The following is an 18,383-nucleotide window of genomic DNA, read 5'->3' as shown; positions in this document are numbered from 1 at the left end:
ATTGGTCCTCAAGATCACGCGACAGGAAGCTCCGTGTGACCTGCCGACCGCCGCATGCGCACTGGCTTCCAGAGGCCGGAAGTCCCGCCTACCCGCGCCACGCCGACTAGGGAGCCGGCCGCCGTTGCCAATGGTAACGGGAGGCCGCCTGGACCCCCCGCGTTGGGGCGCGCTCTGGAGCTTCGGTGTCTGCGTTGCTCGGAAGGGGTGTCCGTCCCTTCCCGGGTTTGGTGACCCCCACGGTTGTGGCCTGGACGACTGGCTCCCCGACTTTCCAGTGGTTTCGGGGGACCTGGGCGTGGGCGGCGGGGACTGCTCCTCTCTCCAGCGGTGCCTGGAGATAGGGACCCGCGTGATGGGCCGCATCTCCCGCGCTGCCACGTGCCGCGGTAGAGTTTTGAGTGTCCTCCCTCTGCCCCGTTTTTTTCCTTTTTTCCTCTTATACTCCTGGCAAAAGTCTTTAAGGCTACCTGTAGCCTTAAAAATTAAACCCAAAAGGAATTGGTGAAGGAGCAGTGAATTTCAAACTATTATGCTTAGAATCATCAGGGAAGCTTGGGGGGGCCTCAACCCCCCCCCCCCCATTCTGAATTCTGAATCAGGGAGTGTACCTTGGGTGCTTGGAATCTACAGTTTTTATCACACACCAGTCGGGGACCCCTCTTGAAGAAACATTGTCCTGAATCATGGTGGAAATGCAAATCAAAACCGCACCACCACCTACACCTATCGGAGTGGCTAAACTCAGAAACAACAAACGTGGAGAAGATGTGGAGAAAAAGAGCCCTCCTTCACTGTCGGTGGGGACGTAAACTGGTACAGTGGAAAACAGTATGGAGGTTACTCAAAAAGCTAAAAACGGAACTCTAGGAGCCAGTAATTCCACTACTGGGTATTTTAACCAAAGGAAATGAAAACACTAATTCGAAAAGACATATGCACTCCTATGCTCACTGCAGCATTATTCATAACAGCCAAGATCTAGAAGCAACTCAAGTGTCCACCAACAGATGAATGGACAAATGGAGCCGGAGAGCTTGGTCCTTGCCTCGTCCAGTCGAAGAATGAATCTCGTGGACAAAGGAGAGTGTGTAAAGCTGCAGGAGTTTATTAAGTAAAGATATAGAGAAGGCTGTCAGAAGTGAGAGGGGTCCGGACAGGGTTGCTGCTGAGGGCTTTTTTGGCTGGCCTTTTATAGAAAACCTGAGTAAGGAGTTGATGGCCTTGAGATTTTGGTTTGAGTCTTGGTGATTACGTGATGGGAAGATACTTCCTAGTATTTTGGAGGCAGGGGCCAGATGTACTTCCTTATCTGTTTTTATTGCCTTATCTGTGTTGCATCTCAGTGTCCTTGGGATTTATGGGAGCCCAACCCTGGGGCCTTTCCCTTATCTTTCCCTGCCTAGCCTTATCTGTCACTAAGTCATAAAGAAGGTAGAGTGTGTGTATACACACACATACACACTGTGGAATATCATGCAACCATAAAAATAAGATTCTTGCCATTTGGGACAACATGGATGGAGCCAGAGGGTATCATGTATGCTAAGCAAAATAAGCCACAAGAGAAAGACAAATATGGCATGGTATCGCTCATGTGTGGAATTAGGAAAAAAAAAAAGTCAAACTCATAGAAACAGAATAGAAAAGTGATTGCCAGGGGCTTTGAGGTGGGGGAAATAAGACGCTGGCAAAAAGGTACAAACTTTGATTTACAAAATGAATAAGTTCCGATGATCTCGTGTATAACATGTGACTGTAGTTGATAACACTGTATTGGATAATTAAAATTTAGGAGTAGAGCTTATGTGTTCTCATCATTAAAAAAAGGAAATTTAAAAAGGAAAAGTAAATATGTGAGGTGATGATGGGGATGGCTGTGTTAATGAACACAAAGAGGGAGTTTTTTTTTTTTTTTTAAGACAAGGGCTTTTTTGAAAAAAAAAAAAAAAGATTTTATTTATTTGAGAGAGCACAACAGAGAGAGAGGGAGGACAAGCAGGGGGAGCAGCAGAAGTCATGACCTGAGCTGAAGGCAGAGGCTTAACCAACTGAGCCACTCAGGCACCCTGAGGAGAATCCTTTTACAACACATATATATCCAATTATCATGTTGCATACTAAATATATTAGAATTTTCTTTGTCAATCTTCTGTCCAAAAAAAGCAGAAAGAAAGGAAGGAAGAAGGAAAGAAAGAGAAAGGAAAGAAAGAGACTGTCCTAGAAGAGGATGAAACAGATTATTGCAAGTACCAGGGACTTGGGGCTGGGTGGGGGAAAGCCGTAGAGGGGGCGTTTCAGCAGGCTCAGAACACAGAAGCATAAGCCAGACACACTGACAAGGGAATGAATAAGCTAAAAAGTGAGTTTGGCACGATAAGAAGGACCACAGAGTGGGGGAGCTTCCTGAGGTTCTGGGAGACTGAAAACTCGGGAGAGACTATTTGGCATTACTTAGTCCTGACTCATGAATACATAAGCCAACTTAGATCATGCTTTTGGGGATTGTGTTGATTTTGGTCACTACACAGTGCAACTTAAAATGGGTCCCAATTGGGACCTAAATTTCTAGAAAGGGTTTTATGGTCCAGGTTCTACCTGCTTCATTTATGGATGGGGAGATTGGGAGCCAAGGTCAGGTGTCCGGATCCTCAGAGGACTGGGTGGAGGCATCTGAAGTTGGAGTCCATGATGAAACTAGCACAAATATGTTTTCAGGAGAAAAACCAGAAAGCAGGTGTGAACTCTTCTGGTACAGGGGGCGGTAAATCCTATTCTGGTTTTGAGAATTTCATTTTTCTTTTCATTTCTTGTCACATTCATTTTAATTCAACATAAAGCATATACCACATTATGTTCCTGGCTTAGGAGTTGTCCCAAGAAGTGAGCTCAGTGCTTTAAAAAGTAAACGTGAAACTTCCATTGCTAGAACAAGGTGGTAGCAGATACATCCTGTACAATTTATGAAGGGATGATGGCTTTAGAAAAAGAGGCACAGCGATGAACACACGTTTGTTAAGTTAAATGGCCAATATGGTAAAATGAAAATAATCTAAGTAAGTTTTAATTCAGACAAAATAAGAGCTAGGAGGAAACAGTATTTTCAGATGAGGAAAGACAGTTCAGAAAAGTAAAGGGTCTTGCCTAGTAACAGAGGCAGCAGAGCCAGGTCTGGAATCCAAAGCTCATGATCGCTGGTAAGAGTTTCTCAACCATTTAATCCTACCCAAATATAGGTGCCAGGGCTTTCTCTTTCAATTTTATCCCCACTTCTGTGAATGTAAGGCCCCTTGCCTTCTGCTTAGGGGAGTTTATGAATGTCCCATGGCTGTTGAAAAGTGTGGGGAAAAGGTGTAGATTTCCCGTTTACCTGAGGCTTGGCAAAGTCTTGGGGACACAGTGAGGAATCCTTCACTTAAATGATCAAGGGATGATATTATGCATGCAGTTGCCCATGGAAGGACCTTGAGCCTGAGGGACAAGAAGAACAGTAGGCAGGGTGCTCCTTGAGCACCCCCAAGGCATAGAAGAATGTTCTGGAGGCACTGGCTTGGCTGCTGTTTTCACCATTGTCTCCCAGTGGCACCTGGGCAGAATTTCTGTCTCCCTGCAAGGCCCATAGGTCAGGTTCTCAATGCCCACTCCCCGCAACCTGACCCCCTCCAAGCTCAGGCAAATGTCCACTTTATCATTGTCATCTTTCTATTGGGTGTGTTGAGTTTGATAACGGTTGCCATTGCTTGGTGCCTACTCTGGGCTAGTCATACTCCAGTGCAGTAGTTAATCTTCACAGTCTTGGGCTCTTAGTACAGTGGACATTCATGAGTTCACGCAGAGGGGAGGTCACTTTACTGGGTGCCGTGTTTGCGAGATAAAGAATAAGTTTCATAACCACTTCTATGACATTTAGGTAAAGTTGTTCATCAGTGTGCATAGCTAAGGAAACTTAAGTCTCTTTTCCCCACAGGCAAACTCCTGTCTGGGCTTGCTAAGTGTTATTAATGCCGGGGGACAAAGAGTGTGGGTAGAGAATGCAAATCTGTCATTCATGAGTATGTTTGTGGCTTGGGGATTTTTCGAGTTGTTCTGCAAAGCTGCATCAGGTAGTTGTATTAATTTAAAATTCCATCTTATTGTAAAATCTTTTCTACCAAGGTGCTATAATAATTACGGTTAGCCCATCTACCCAGCTGAGTCAATGATTGTTACATAAGCTATCTAAATAGTGTCAGCAAATATGAACATGTATTTTTGGCCTGAAATTGATGAATTTGGCTCACAAAGAGGCTGAACTTGTGCTTCGGGTTGTTTACTAGGTTGGGTTGATTACCAAGGCAAACAGTTTGAGCTGTGGGGGAGAACAGCTCCACCCTGTCTTAATAGCAAGCTTCTTAATCTCACACTTTTTTTTCCCCAAGTTTTTATTTATTTATTCGCAAGAGACACACACACAGAGAGAGAGAGAGAGAGAGAGAGAGAGAGAGAGCAGAGACATAGCAGATGGAGAAGCAGGCTCCATGCAGGGAGCCTGATGCAGATCTCAATCCTAGGACCCCCGATCATGACCTGAGCCAAAGGCAGATGCTCAACCACTGAGCCACCCAGGTGTCCCAGTCTCACATCTTAAAAAGAAAAATTGCTGTGACCATTTAAAAAGTTGTGTGTGTGTGTGTGTGTGTGTGTGTCGTATGTATGTGTAAATTTGGAAGGAGTAGATGGGAGGCACCCAAACGAGGCCATTATACACTTCTTAGCATAGTTCAACATAAATAAATCGAAGATCAACTATCTTTTCAGATTATCAAGAAATGAGACTCCTGTGAGTTCATAGATTACCAGTCCTAACACCAGCAACCCCCCCCCCCCCCCCCCCCGCCATGTCAGGGCATTTGCAACTAACACCAGGTAAAAGGAGGAAGGGGAAGGTCATTATGCGTGTCTCAATCTGCCACTATTTACAGAGCCCTCCCCTTGTGTGTGCGAGTTTCTGTGGCTGTGATAGAATCTGAGGAGAGATATGGGGGACTCAGGAGATCCCAGCTTTCCCTACCCTGCAGATCTTTGGTTAAGGTTGGGCCGGGAGGGGGGCACAAATAACAGAGAAAGAGATTTCGTAAAAAATGGTATAGCTGGTACACAGAAAAGGTACAAATCTTGAAGGTGATGTGGGGAAGAGGAAAGTTGGAGAAATACTGAACTGGTGGGAAATGGTTAGGGGAAAATCAGGGGATTCTCCTGAGTCTTTGGAGTATAGCTTCTTGCAGGTAGTACCACCAGGGTTCTCTCCAATTCCCCAAGCCCTACCCAGTTACAACTGAGAAGGTAGCCAAGACTTTTTTTTTAAGATTGTATTTATTTATTCATGAAAGACACAGAGAGGCAGAGACATAGGCAGAGAGAGAAGCAGGCTCCATGCAGAGAGCCTGATGCGGGACTCGATCCCAGGACCCCGGGATCACGACCTGAGCCGAAGGCAGATGCTCAACCACTGAGCCACCCAGGTGCCCCAGTAGCCAAGACTTTAAAGATGGGAAGAAGCCAGGATTGAAAGAGTCTCTACAGGAGCTATGGCAGCCGAGTGGGTCTCTAGTGGGCAAGAGATTACTTTCAGTTCCTCTGTTGTTTACTGCCTCAGTCGCTTGGTTTCAAAATGCTCCAGTGACCAGCAGACTATCACAAATTCGCTCAGTGAAATTACTATCACAGGCAGTAAAAGAGGTCAGGCAAGGAAGTGGTTCACCATAAAATACTACAACTCCCTTTAAGATTATGTAGATGACAGCAATTTCTTAGCCCAAATGATAGCTTTGTTTCCGTGATTATCTCCATATATTAAAACCCCCCAAAGGAAACAAACACCTGAACCATCAAAAAGTGAAGTCTATATAAGAAAAATGTTGGGAAATCAATGGTAGGGAAGGCCTTCTTATGAAGCATGAGAAAAATGAATATGGGGATATGCCCCGAATCCTTACCCCACATCCTCACATGTACATAGATCTGTTTGCATTAGATCTACACGCGCAGGCCTCGTCTCCAGTGATTCTTCCTGCAAAATGGGAGGATATACTGTGGAGAAGGGAACAGTGAGCAAGGTGGGGTTTGTACCTTTTAAGTACAAGTGGGGAAGAAATGTGGAGGTAGGGGCAGCTTTATGAAATAGTCCACAAACAAACCTGTGGGGGGGGGGTAGAGGGTAACTTTGAATATCTAATAGACGTAGGCTCAATACCTTTATGATTAGACTGGAGATAAATGGTCCTTAATTGTTCTTATCTGATAAAGTTGAATCTTGTTTTAAAAGTAAGACGTGGAACACCTGCGTGGCTCAGTGGTTGAACATCTGCCTTCGGCTCAAGGTGTGATCCCTGAGTTCCGGGATCGAGTCCCACATCGGGCTCCCTGTGGGAAGCCTACCTCTCCCTCTGCCTATGTCTCTGCAGCTCTCTCTCTCTCTGTCTCTCTCATGAATAAATAAATAAATAAATAAATAAATAAATAAATAAATAAATAAATAAAATCTTAAAAAAAAAAAGACATAAGCATAAACCCAAAGACAATACCAACTTTATCTCCCTGTAGAGGTCAGAAACAAGTTTGCCTTTTAAGAAATTCAAGGTATGAATTTCTGTATTTGATTTTGTGTGAGAGAAACCATGAATAGCATGGAGTTAGTTGTGTGTTTTTTTTTTAAACTAGGATCTCTGCTTGTATCTACATAAGAAGGCTCTGTCTGTGTGTTGAGAGACTGTCCATATGCTCAACATGTCTTGCAAAGACTTAGAATTTACAATATTGTGAAGATCTGCTTCTTTAAAATGGATGTATGTATTTAAGCCATCTGTGGTATGAGTCATTATAGCCGTCGTTTGTTGCATACTTGCTGTGTTTCAGTAACAAATGCTTCCTGTTTAAAATGCAATATTTAATTTACTCCTCAAAATAACCCCATGAGATAAATACAATGATTACTCTCATTCTTGAAGGGACAAAATAAAGGCTTGGTGAGTGTGGGTAACTTTTGGAAGGTCGTGGGGTAGTTGATGGTGGGGCTGGGGCATGAATGACTATGTGGAGTCCAGCAGCCGGGAGCATGGTCTCCCAGCCCCTCCAGAACAGCCTCACTGTCTCACCTCCTGGCAGCAGGGCTACAGCGGGGCCTTCCCCTGGAAGCTCCACATGGATGGTTCCTTCCTTCCATCTTATATTCTGATGCCCTGATTCCTAAACCTGTTGGCCCACATTGAATCAACCATTCCAGGGGCCCTAAAGAGCTCATTAGCTATCTCCCCCCGCCTTCCTCTGTGCCTTGTAGAATACCCGTGCTGTTACTTGATGCCCTAGAGCCTCAGAGTTTTCCTTGAGCACTCCTCATCCAAGAGGGAGCTTCCTCCTTCCCACCGCCCTTCCCCTCTACTCACACCCATGGTAGGACAGGCAGTCTGTGCCTCCTTCATGGTCACCTACTGACTGACCCTTGAGCTAAGCTTCCCCCAACCAGCTTTTGTCTCCAAGGACCCCACAGCCACCTGTCTTCTATCAGCCACCTTCCTCCAACCTCTGGGTCATTCATTCACTCACACACACTCCTTGAGACCTGTGACGTCTGGCTCCAGCCTGTCTTGCCGTCCCCGGCTCTGCGAGCTGCGGGCCGGCAGCCTTCAGCTCTGTGTCGCCTTAGCACCTGCTCTGCTCCCACACCCTCTGAGAGCCGGCAGCCGCCCAGGAGCCCTGAGCTCACAGACATCCTTCTGTGACCATCACCAGCCAACCGAGCGCTGCTCCTGTTCCGTCACTGTCCTCCAACCTCGCCTCAGACCCGAGTGTGACCTGTGATCTTTCCAACCGTCGGTTTTCTTTTGTCCTGTCATCCCTTGTCCTTGACCCCTTTGCATCAGTCCCAGCTCAGAAGCTCCATGTCGTCACTCGAGCATGAGAAGTTTCTGTTTCTCACCAGTGACTCACCATTAACACCAACCCAAGTGATTCCAACTTTAAATTCATCGAGTCACATAACTAACTGTATTGGCTTCATAAAAACCTTTTCACTCCCCTCCCTCCATACACAATATCCCCTGGGCAATACACCTGCTGAGACATTTAGGGTCCGCTCCCGTCCCTCTTCACCCAAGGGGCCATCCCTTAAAGTTTTCCTGGTCCCCAAACATTCTTCCTCTCTCCCTGTTTAGTCCCAAAGGATGATTTCCCTCCTGTTTTTCTAGAACGGTAAGCTCCCTTGATGTCTCTGCATTTCTGTTCCAAGTGAGTTCCTTCATCGATAAGTGAGGACCTACTTCAGGACTATTAACACTCGATATTGCCTACGGCATAAGGGAAAAGAACATCTTAAAAAACTTTGGTAGGAGGATAAAGTAGTATGACTTTTTTTTTTTTTTAAAGGCGTACTGGAAATTAGTATCAAAACTGAAAATGCACACGCCCTCTGACCCAATGATTTGCCTTCACTTCTAAGTATTTAAGAAAAAACAAGAGCGCCAAGACGTGTGTACAGAGATGTTTACTGTGGTTTTGATGTGAATGTTTCTCTTTTGGCAAAATGACCAAATAAATTGTGCTGTAGTGAAGGGCAATTTTCTATAGCTGTCACAAAGTAGGAGGAAAAAACCAAGCACGCTGACATGGAAAGATACCCACGATACACAATAAAGTGAAGAAATCAAGTTGCAGAATGGTAATTAGTTGGGGGGCGAGGGGATGCTTGCTTGGAAATGCACATACAGACCAATTTAGAAAGGTAAAGTGATAAACTCTTTATGCTCCAGTTTGGGCAGGGTGATCGGTGTCAAGAGGTGGTCAACCTCTGCTTTATTCACGCCTGTAATTTGAATTTTGTTACTATGTGGGCATTACTTTTATCATTCACTGATATAAAGAGAAAATAAAAATCACAGCCCGCACAGACACAGCCTTTGCCACATTCGCCAACGTCTTAGTGCTCACCACAACCAAGGCACCTTCCTTCAAAGGGCCAGGCCTCGTTTCTGTTCCCTTTAAGTAAGCAATTTCAGATCAGAAATTTCAGGTCACGGAGAGACCTGGATAGAGACCATCCAAAGGAACATGCACGCCCTTTCATTTTTATTCTTTGCACCAAACGCTATTCCTCATGTGTAGGTGTTTTCACTTTGGTTGGGGCCCTATGAGTGAGCTTTCTTCCTTTTTCTCTGATGTTGGCTGATGGCCTAGCAGGCCCTTGGCCTCTCACACTGGAGGTGGGATGAGTGGAGCCAACGGGAGGACTCTACTTGCTCAGGATTGATTGTTGCATGACCTTGTTCATGACCTCTCTGAGGGGGAATATCAAATTTTTTATTTGAATTAGGTTCACCGGGCAGGTCCCATTCAGATATTTTATAGCAAAACTAAACAGGGAGCTGGCATATGTCTCTGGATACAAAGATTTACCCTATGGGAATATTGTAAGCATTAGGGTCTTTTTTTTTTTTTTTACTGCCTTACAGGGAATATCCTTTATAGGAAAGGTGTATTTCAGTTTTGCGTGGCTTACCTTGAGAACGATTATCAGTTATGGTTTATTATTGTCAGTCTTTTTCCAGAAATAGAAGATAAACTTAGATGTATGGCAAGTACTGCAGGGACCACACAGAGAATCTAAGCTTTCATCATGTCTTCTAGAACACTCATGTACTTCTTCCCCTGGCCTCCCTGATTTTCAGAGGGCCTCCTGTCCAAGGCTAACTATGATCCACTTCTTGTGGCCCACGCCACCCCTTCTACTTCCGCGGGGACCCAGGTCCATCCATTATCCCTTAATATGTTTTTTGTGGAAGCTCCTATACTTTCATTCTCTTCCCCCTGTCTCTTTGACCTTTCCTCAGTTTAAAATCAGGCTCCTGTCTCCTCCAAATTAAAAACAACCCCAAATAATGATAAACATTACTCCAAACCGACCCTTCCATTGTTCAAACTCTTCCTATCATTGGCTGCCCTAGCATATTCCTTCCGTTGGCTGAGCTCCTGGAGAGGGGCCTCCCTGTTGACTGTTTTCACCTCACCTGTCACTCAGTCACCCCTGAGTCTGGCTTTCCCCCTCTTCTCCTTCCTGACACGATTTCCTCCAAACCCTCAAAGGATCTCCTCCTTACTAAAACTGATGCCTTGTCTGGCAGCTTCGCAGCACTTCAGAGTGAAACCACCCCCTCTTCCCTTACACTTCCCTTGGCTTCCTCTGCTTTCTCCCTTCTGTTCCTCCTCACTCTCAGGGTTGACTCCTCCTCGGCTCACCTCTGCCTAGTGGTGACCCTTGGAAATCTGTCCTCAGGGGCTCTCTCTGCCCACCATTCCTTCCTTGTCTGGGCCACTGCACTAACTCCCAGGTTTCATCCATCATCTATGTGCAGAGGACCATCAAATCTCTACCTTCAGGCCACACTTCTCCCCTGTATGCTCAACTCATAGTTCGAGGAGCTGCCAGCCTTCGAAGTGACAGGTGAACAACATGATGATATCCTTGCTTACATTTTCACCTCACATCACGGAGATAACTTTCCAATATCCCTAATATCTTTTCTATCCTGTGTTAAAGCTACCATCACATGCCACATTTTGTAGGCTCTACCTGTATGTGATAGATACCATAGAAACAAAAACTTAAAAAAAAAAAAAACCACCACCTCAATTAAAAAGAAATCGAAATCTTGAAGAGGTACAGACACTACTTCTTTGATAGAGCTTTTGTTTAGATCCAAGGGAAAAGGATAGGGAACTTTGTTAAATCTGGACTCCTATTTATTCTCATTCTCAAAAGGTTGAGTCAGTCTTTGCTAAAAGGCAAAGAGTTTTCTTGTAATGCTATCATTAAAAAAATAATTCTAAGAATTGTTGATTTGAACCTTGAGGTTGAATATGTTTTTTATGGGATGTTTACTATAGAAATCGACACTTGTTCACCTAAACTTGTAAATTGTGGTTTTCAGAGGAGGTTGATTTACTTTGTCATCATTGAGATGAACCCACTGACTATGAGCCTCCAGGAAGCTCTCTGAGAAGTAGGGATGCAGGTGGAAATATTGTTCCTTGTAAAGACAATTTCCAGGTAAGCATAAACAGCATTCTAATAGTTGAACCAAAAGATAAAATGCAGAGTCATGCTTCTTTGGACAGTGCAAAGTTGATGATTCAACGTGCAGGACAGAAGTGGGAGCCGATCTCTTCCTGTATGTTATTTTTCTAAAGTTTTAATTTAAATTCCAGTTAGTTAACATACAGTGTAATAGTAGCTTCAGGTGTCTTCCTTCCTGTATTTCAGAAGCAATTGCTGTGCAGAAAGAATTTCTCATTTTGTAACTAACTTGTAACTTGGGTCTACGTTTTTTTTTTACTCTGCTCACACCTATCAGAAGGACGTGTGACCAAGGGCCCCCAGTTGATGCAGATGCTTTTATCTAGCACTGATCAAAGACACTGATGGGACTAAGTTCTCATTCCCAAATGGCAAAAGGTAATAAATGAATGAATGTGGATCTTTTGCAGAACATTACATGGAATACTTATTCAGTAATGTACAGGACTGAAATAAATTCACTTCCTTTTTGATACATAAGAATTTGGGAAATAATGACATCTTGCCATTTGCAACAATGTGGATGGTGCTAGAGAGTAATAGGCTAAGTGAAATAAGTCAGCCAGAGAAAGACATGCCATATGATTTCACTCATATGTGGAATTTTTTTCATATGTGGAATTTAAGAAACGAAACAGATGAATATGGCTGGGGGGATGGGGTCGGTGGTGAAGAGATGCAAACCGTAAAACATAGTCTTTACCATAGAGAACAAACTGAGGATTGATGGAGGTGAGGAGGTGGGAGGATGGCTTAAATGGGTGACGGGTATTAATGAGGGTACTTGTTTTTTTTTTAACTTAATTTAATTAAAAATAATTTTATTTAAATTCAATTTGCCAACAGTTAGTATAATACCCAGTGTAAGGAGGGCAATTGTGATGAGCACTGGGTGTTATGTGAGAAAGTGATGAGTCACTAGATTTTGCACCTGAAACTAGTATCATACTGTATGTTGACTAACTGGAATCTAAGTAAAAACTTGAAAAAAAAAAAAAAGAATTTGAGAAACTTCACATGGAAAGGCATATTATATATATATATATATATATATATATATATATATATACTGTGTGTGTGTGTGTGTGTGTGTGTGTGTGTGTGTGTGTTAATGGAGAAGAGCAGAAGGGAAAAGTAAAGGACTTTGGAACCCTAAAATAAATCAGATGGTGGATGAGCATTTGTCACAAGCTTATCCTCATACATGCTTTTTGTGGGCAATGAACACAGTAGCATCTGCAAATGTAAATAATCTACTTTTCTGGTAAGAGAGTTGTGGAGGTCTCTCTGGCAGGCAAAGGTTTTCTTTACCTGAAATTAGTCTTTTATTAGTTTAGATTTTGGCAACATGCTCAGGCCAGGCTCCTAGTCTGTAAAAAAAAACAAAAACAAAAACAAAAACAAAAACCACTCTGTTTTTTTGCAGTGCAAGTGGAACACATGAGCGATTTTGGAAATGGACCACAGAGCCAGATGGAGTTCTCCGGGGATGAGGGGTCTGTGTGGCGCAGGGAAGGCCAGGTTCTCATCTGGTCTCATAAATGCCAGCACAGCATGGAGACCTAGAGACTCGGCTCAAGGGGTTTACCTACTAAATCTGAAGTAGCGGAGCTAGTTAACCACATGCAAACCGGTTTCATTCTTTTCCCACCTTAATGTTAAAAATCACCTTTTATTCTGCTGCTGAGACAGATTCACAGCTCTGTTTGTCTCTCCTTTAGGCGGATTTCTTCTGGGTCTTTTTACTGGGCACTGTTATTAGAAAGAAAAGGAACTCTATTTAGCACAGGGCCCAAGCACGCTGGCCTGGCAGGAGTGTGCCAAGGCTGGAGAGGCAGACGCCACTTCTGGGAAACTAGAGAGGACCCGAGGGGAGCATTTATTCCAAACCACTTAATCTCAGTACAGATACCGCTTGTGGGTATTACAGTTATTTTGAAAGAATGCAAAGAAGCAAAAAAAGGGGAAAAAAAAGAAAAAAGAAAAAAGAAAAAAGAAAAAAACACCCTTCAGAGATCAGACCCTCAGAGGGCAAAAGTTCAAGGGAGGATTTATTTTAATGTTCAAAGGGAAGATGGATGGTGAGTGAAATCGAGAGCACTGATAAAAACGTGAAAGCTCAGAAAGCCCAGAAGTGCCGTTTGGTTTGCTAAGTGTTTGTTTCGCCCGAGCCAGAAGCTAGTCAGGCAGATCTGCCCGATTCCTCAAAGGTTTTTCTAACTGGCTGCTAGTCTCAGGTAAAAGCCATATACTGCAGCCTCAGAAGCGTGCATGTGCATGTGTGCATGTGATGCCTGGTTCTTTGTAGATACAAGGAACAGAATCATAGATGCGTAGGACCTTGGGTGGTGAGCACTAGTGGCATTTTATTATAAGCTAAAGCCTACAGCCGATTTTAGGCCCACCACTTTCTGAGGCTTCCCCGATTATCTCTCTCTAACCGGAAGGATTTACCCACCCCTTATCTAGGAAAGACATTTTGCAGAAGCTGAAAGGAGTAAGGGACATTCACGTCATTTATTATGAGCCTGTCTCAGGGACAGCTGCTGGCTAAAACAGCGACACGACCTGCCACTGCCAAAGCATTTCATCTCCCAGCTGGTGGTTATTATGATCATCGTTGTTTTGTGAAGCTCATATCCAGGGAAAATATAAAAATTATATATGGCCAGCTAGCTAGGGGCTTTTGGACGCCAACTTCATTTATCTGTTCATCATATGTATTTTGAGACTCAATATATACATCAGGCAAACCTTAGGCTCTGAGGTCACATAAGGAAAATAGATACGGTCTCTGCTCTTGGGCAGTAAAGTGGGTCTTAGCACTGTGTGACTTGGTGCGAAAATTTTGCTCCTCTGCTGGAGAAACTTGCAGGTTAATTGCAAGCTCTGCGGCCTCCATTCGGAGAGGCTAGGACATGAGCAACAGCCCGGGAGATCGTCTCAGTCGCTGCTGAAGGGTAATAAAGCATGGCCATGCACACGGTGAGGCTCTGGGATGCTTGACTTCTTTTCAGGTGGCTCTGCTCCCCAGGAGGGACCCAGGACAAAATGAAAAGGCAGACCATGCTGGCCATCGAGAAGAGAGGGTTCCACAATACACCCTCCCAACAGTTATTTTAACAACAATAACAACAACAACACTTGGTGCCCTGTTTCTTGTGCAAACTGTGGTGGGGAAACCATAACTTGGTGAGGATGGGCTCTCATCCTCTTGTTTCTACCATCTGTTAGGTGAGAAAGAAACAGCCTAGAGTGGGTGCAGCTAAGAAAAAATTTAGTGACTATTGTGGCTTGGACATATCTTAAAGTATGGTCAGTCAACTAGTTCTTGAATATATCTCTGAGCTGAATTATTAACAACATATGTCTAAGTGAACATAATAGGTACAGGCTTGCAGCCCTCCTTCAGGTACACATTTGGGATTTTCCCAGATCTTGAGGAGGAGGAGAGAACATAAATGTGAATTAAAATGATAACAATAATTTATTAGATTATCTTGCCACTCTTCTCTTAGAAAGTAGCGCTTCCTCTTTCCAGAATATGTGAAGGTTATATTTGGAACCACCCTTGTTTTGAAACTTTGTTTTAAATTAAGCTTAGTTTGGGCTGGGTTGGGTTCTGATGAGAATAGTCTTATCACAAGAGCCAAGAATAGTTCCATAAAAAACCCTCAGTAAATACATGAAAATTCATGAGTCCGTAATGATACTCAGGAGAGAGCCAGAAGAAACTCATTTGAGGTAGCTAGTACTGACTCCTTATTTGGAAGCTATGTAATTGAAGGGGAAATAGGTTTAATGTCTTTCCAATAGGAACTCTATGTCAGGGTAACCAAACAGCTCCAGTTGACAAGATACAACTATTTTACAGAAGAATGCCAGCTAGATGTAGAAGGATAGGCGTAGAAAAATCATAATCTTGCCATTCCAATGAGAATGTAGATCCAAGAAAGGACTATCAGCTTGTGGAGGGACATTTGGTAGATAGTGGATGGGACCTGCACCATTTACGTTGATCCAAAGCAACACCACAGTGATGAGGTTCTGGTCATCAGGAGAAAAAGTAATCATACAACGGATGGCTCAGATTGCCATCACCCTAACTAATGGTAGATCTAGCATCAGAAATGGTGGGACAACCCGATAGTACATGTTCTCCTGGTATCGTGCATTCTGAGGTCACAGAACCCTTGGGATGCAATCTAGCCAACGATATTCACTTGGGGTCTAATCATCCTGTAAATGTAATTTCTGGGAGATACAAAGGAGAGAGGAAGAAGCTAAATGACACCATGGGTTAAGCAAGTGGGGGTGGGGGACTTCTAGGCCGGCCCACTGGCTACAGTAAGAAGATTCCACAAAGATACTAGTGTCTAGATTAAAGGACGCTGAGGACATGTAGCAAGCAGGTGGAATGCGTGGTTTGAGACTGGTTCCTGGCATGAACAAAAAGGCTATGAAAGACATTTAGGGGGATATTTGGGGGAATTTGAATTTATAGACTATTAGAGTATGATTATTAATTTTAGGGGTGATAGTGTTTTTTTTTTTTACATAAGCAAGCGTTACTAATTGATTAGAAATGCATTTTGAAATATTTAGGAGGTCATGTCATGATGTCCCTAATTTATTCTTTACACACACACTGTCCTACACATACACAGACTCTGAACCAACCATACTTGTCAAAGTCTGGCAAGTAATGTGTAAGTTGCTATCAAAAAGTGAGTAAAAAATGTCACATTTTCTAAAGATCGAAGTCTTTAAAGTGGGTAACACAAAAAAAGACTACCATGATTATTTGTTCAAAATAATGAGGAAGCCTCTCTCTGTGTGTCTCTCATAAACAAATAAATAAAATCTTTAAAAAAAAATGAGGAAGGCATTATCATAAGCAGATAAGTAAGAAAAAACATTTAAGAACTGATAACTAAATTATTAGTACTTCTCCAGAACCTAATTTCCACTGGGTGCAATTAATGATTTTTATAACTTGTATTCACTTAGTGCTACTCAAAATCTTCATCTACTAGTGAGAGTTGATCAGTGGTAAGGGAATGTTTGGATAAATTATAGCATGCCCGTATTGGAAATATTGTGAAGTCCTTAACAATTAAGATTCAGATTCAATTTAACGCTTGGAATGATATTTAATAACATGAACACACGCTTACAGTACAATGGGAAGTGCAGGAGATACCACTATATTCCAAAACGGTCACAATTTTATGCAGGGGTAATGATTCAGCCCCCAATTTCTGTAATTGCTGAAAGGGGGTAAAGAGGTGGCATCTCGTGTAGTTGTAGTAACACCGTGATTGTCACAAGAAAATAAGAGGAAAAAAACACCCACAGAGGAGACCGTAAAAAAAACAAAAAAAAAAAACAAAAAAAAACCTGTTGCGCTCACACGGCATGGATTGTCTGTGAGCATTGTTGTCTGTTTTAAGCAAAAGTGAGGTGTCTCACCACATGGGGCAGATGTGGTGAATTTTCTGTCATGAGAAAAAGAACCCCCTAATTTTACTCATCTCCAAAACTGAAAGTTGAAGAGTTGAAGCCCTTTTGCCCTTCAGTACAATTAAACTCAAGAGAGCCTCGTTGCTGCCAGGCACAGGCCCAGATGGCGGACTAGGAAAAGCCAGTGTTGCCCAGGCAAACACAGGAGAAGCATGCACACGACACAAGGCAGAGGTGTTTAAATGTACGGTCAACCATTACATTGTTCCCGAACATTCTCTCACTCTCCAGGAGGGCGGCCAAGCCTGTGGTGCTGCCAGGAGATCGGGTCAACCGCGAGAAATGGACTCCTTTGTCATGGGCAGCCTTCCTGCCCTCTGCTCGGGAGAAGAAAAAGTGTTACATGCCTTTACGATTTTGAGGAGACCTGCCCTTCCATGGGATGGGGAAATAAAAGTCTGACAATGGGAAGCAAACCCCACCAGTCCCAATGATTGAAGTAGGATTCTCCCCAACAACTCACGAGGTGGAGGTAGGGCCACGGGCGCTGACGACAGAAGACCTCTAGGCTTCGGTGTGCATCCAGGGGAGCCAGAGCCAGAGCCAGAGCCAGAGCCAGAGCAACAGATCTCACAGAATCTCACCTACACACCCACACGCACGTATGTATGAGGAACTAGGACCGGAGTGGAACAAAAGGGACCTTCACCCTTTCTTACTCTCTATATTTCTGGATTAAAATTCTTTTTCTCCTTTTCTTTTCTTTTCTTTTCTTTTTTTTTTTATAGCAGCCAGTATTTACTTCTTTCTTTTATACTTTTTCCAAAGAAGCAGAGACGAGTTCGCATGCCCCTGGCAGAAATGTAAAAATGGTACAGCCGCTTGAAAACGGTTTGGCAGTTCCTCAAAAATGAAACATAGAGCTACCATGTGACCCAGCCATTCTACCCTGAGGTGTTTACCCGAGAGAAAAAGAAATCTATGTAGGCAGAGAGACATGCATGTGGATTGAAGCATGTTTGTCACAGCGAGAAACTGGAGGCAACCCAAACGTCCACCAACTGCCGAAGGGATAGCACACTGGTTATGGTGTCAACTGAATCCAACAATGATATGGAACAACCATGGACACACATTGCAACTTGGATGGATCTCAAAATAATGATGCTGTAAGAAGCCAGGCGAGAAAGAGTCCATGTCATGGATTTCCATTTATAGAAAATTCTAGAAATGCAAACCAGACTCTGGTGACACAAAGCAGATGGGTGGTTGAATGGGGAGTGGGGGTGGTGCGGGGTGAGAGGAAGGAATTCATTACAAAAGAGCACAGTGAAACTTTTGGGAGTGCTGGGGAGGCTCGCACCCTGCGCTGGGCTGATGGTCTCTGTGGTGTAGGCTTCACCAACATTTATCCAACTGCACACTTTAAATAGGTGCAGTTGATTGCCTACTATAGCTCAATGAATCTGTAAAAAAAAATGTACATATTTAATATAGGAAATTTGGAAATAACCTACGAATGAAGGAGGGAAAAAAATAGCACCTTTACTCCACTGGGAAGACAGTGGCTGACAGGTGGGGCTTTTCCATACCGACCAGACTGTAAGCCCCACGAGGACAAGCCCTCCCGATTCACCAGCTGTAATCCCAGCACCGTGCTGGAAAAACAAGTGTTTGACAAATATTTTGAATAAATAAATAAGCAGGCAAATAGCCTACTCTATTGCATATGATCTCCTTAGAACCTTTTTAAAAAAAGATTTTATTTATTTATTCATGAGAGACGCAGAGACACAGGCAGAGGGAGAAGCAGACT

At 43.5% G+C, this 18,383-nt stretch overlaps 1 long non-coding RNA gene across 2 annotated transcripts; it reads left to right on the top strand.

The window, feature by feature from the left end:
• The first annotated feature begins 6 nt into the window (after positions 1 to 6).
• Positions 7 to 17,323, top strand: LOC111091342. Of its 2 annotated transcripts, XR_005374975.1 has the most exons (4): positions 7 to 4,103; positions 6,700 to 6,824; positions 10,959 to 11,077; positions 12,531 to 17,323. It is a non-coding gene; the product is annotated as an uncharacterized LOC111091342 (long non-coding RNA). The 2 variants fall into 2 exon arrangements; XR_005374974.1 differs by lacking the exon at positions 7 to 4,103 and having other exon boundaries at positions 6,415 to 6,824.
• Positions 17,324 to 18,383: the final 1,060 nt, after the last annotated feature.

Source organism: Canis lupus, chromosome 20 (genome assembly GCF_011100685.1).
Source record: "Canis lupus familiaris isolate Mischka breed German Shepherd chromosome 20, alternate assembly UU_Cfam_GSD_1.0, whole genome shotgun sequence".
Classification (NCBI taxonomy): domain Eukaryota; kingdom Metazoa; phylum Chordata; class Mammalia; order Carnivora; family Canidae; genus Canis; species Canis lupus.
Note: the sequence above shows the minus strand (reverse complement) of the source record. Positions and strands in the feature narration are given on the sequence as shown.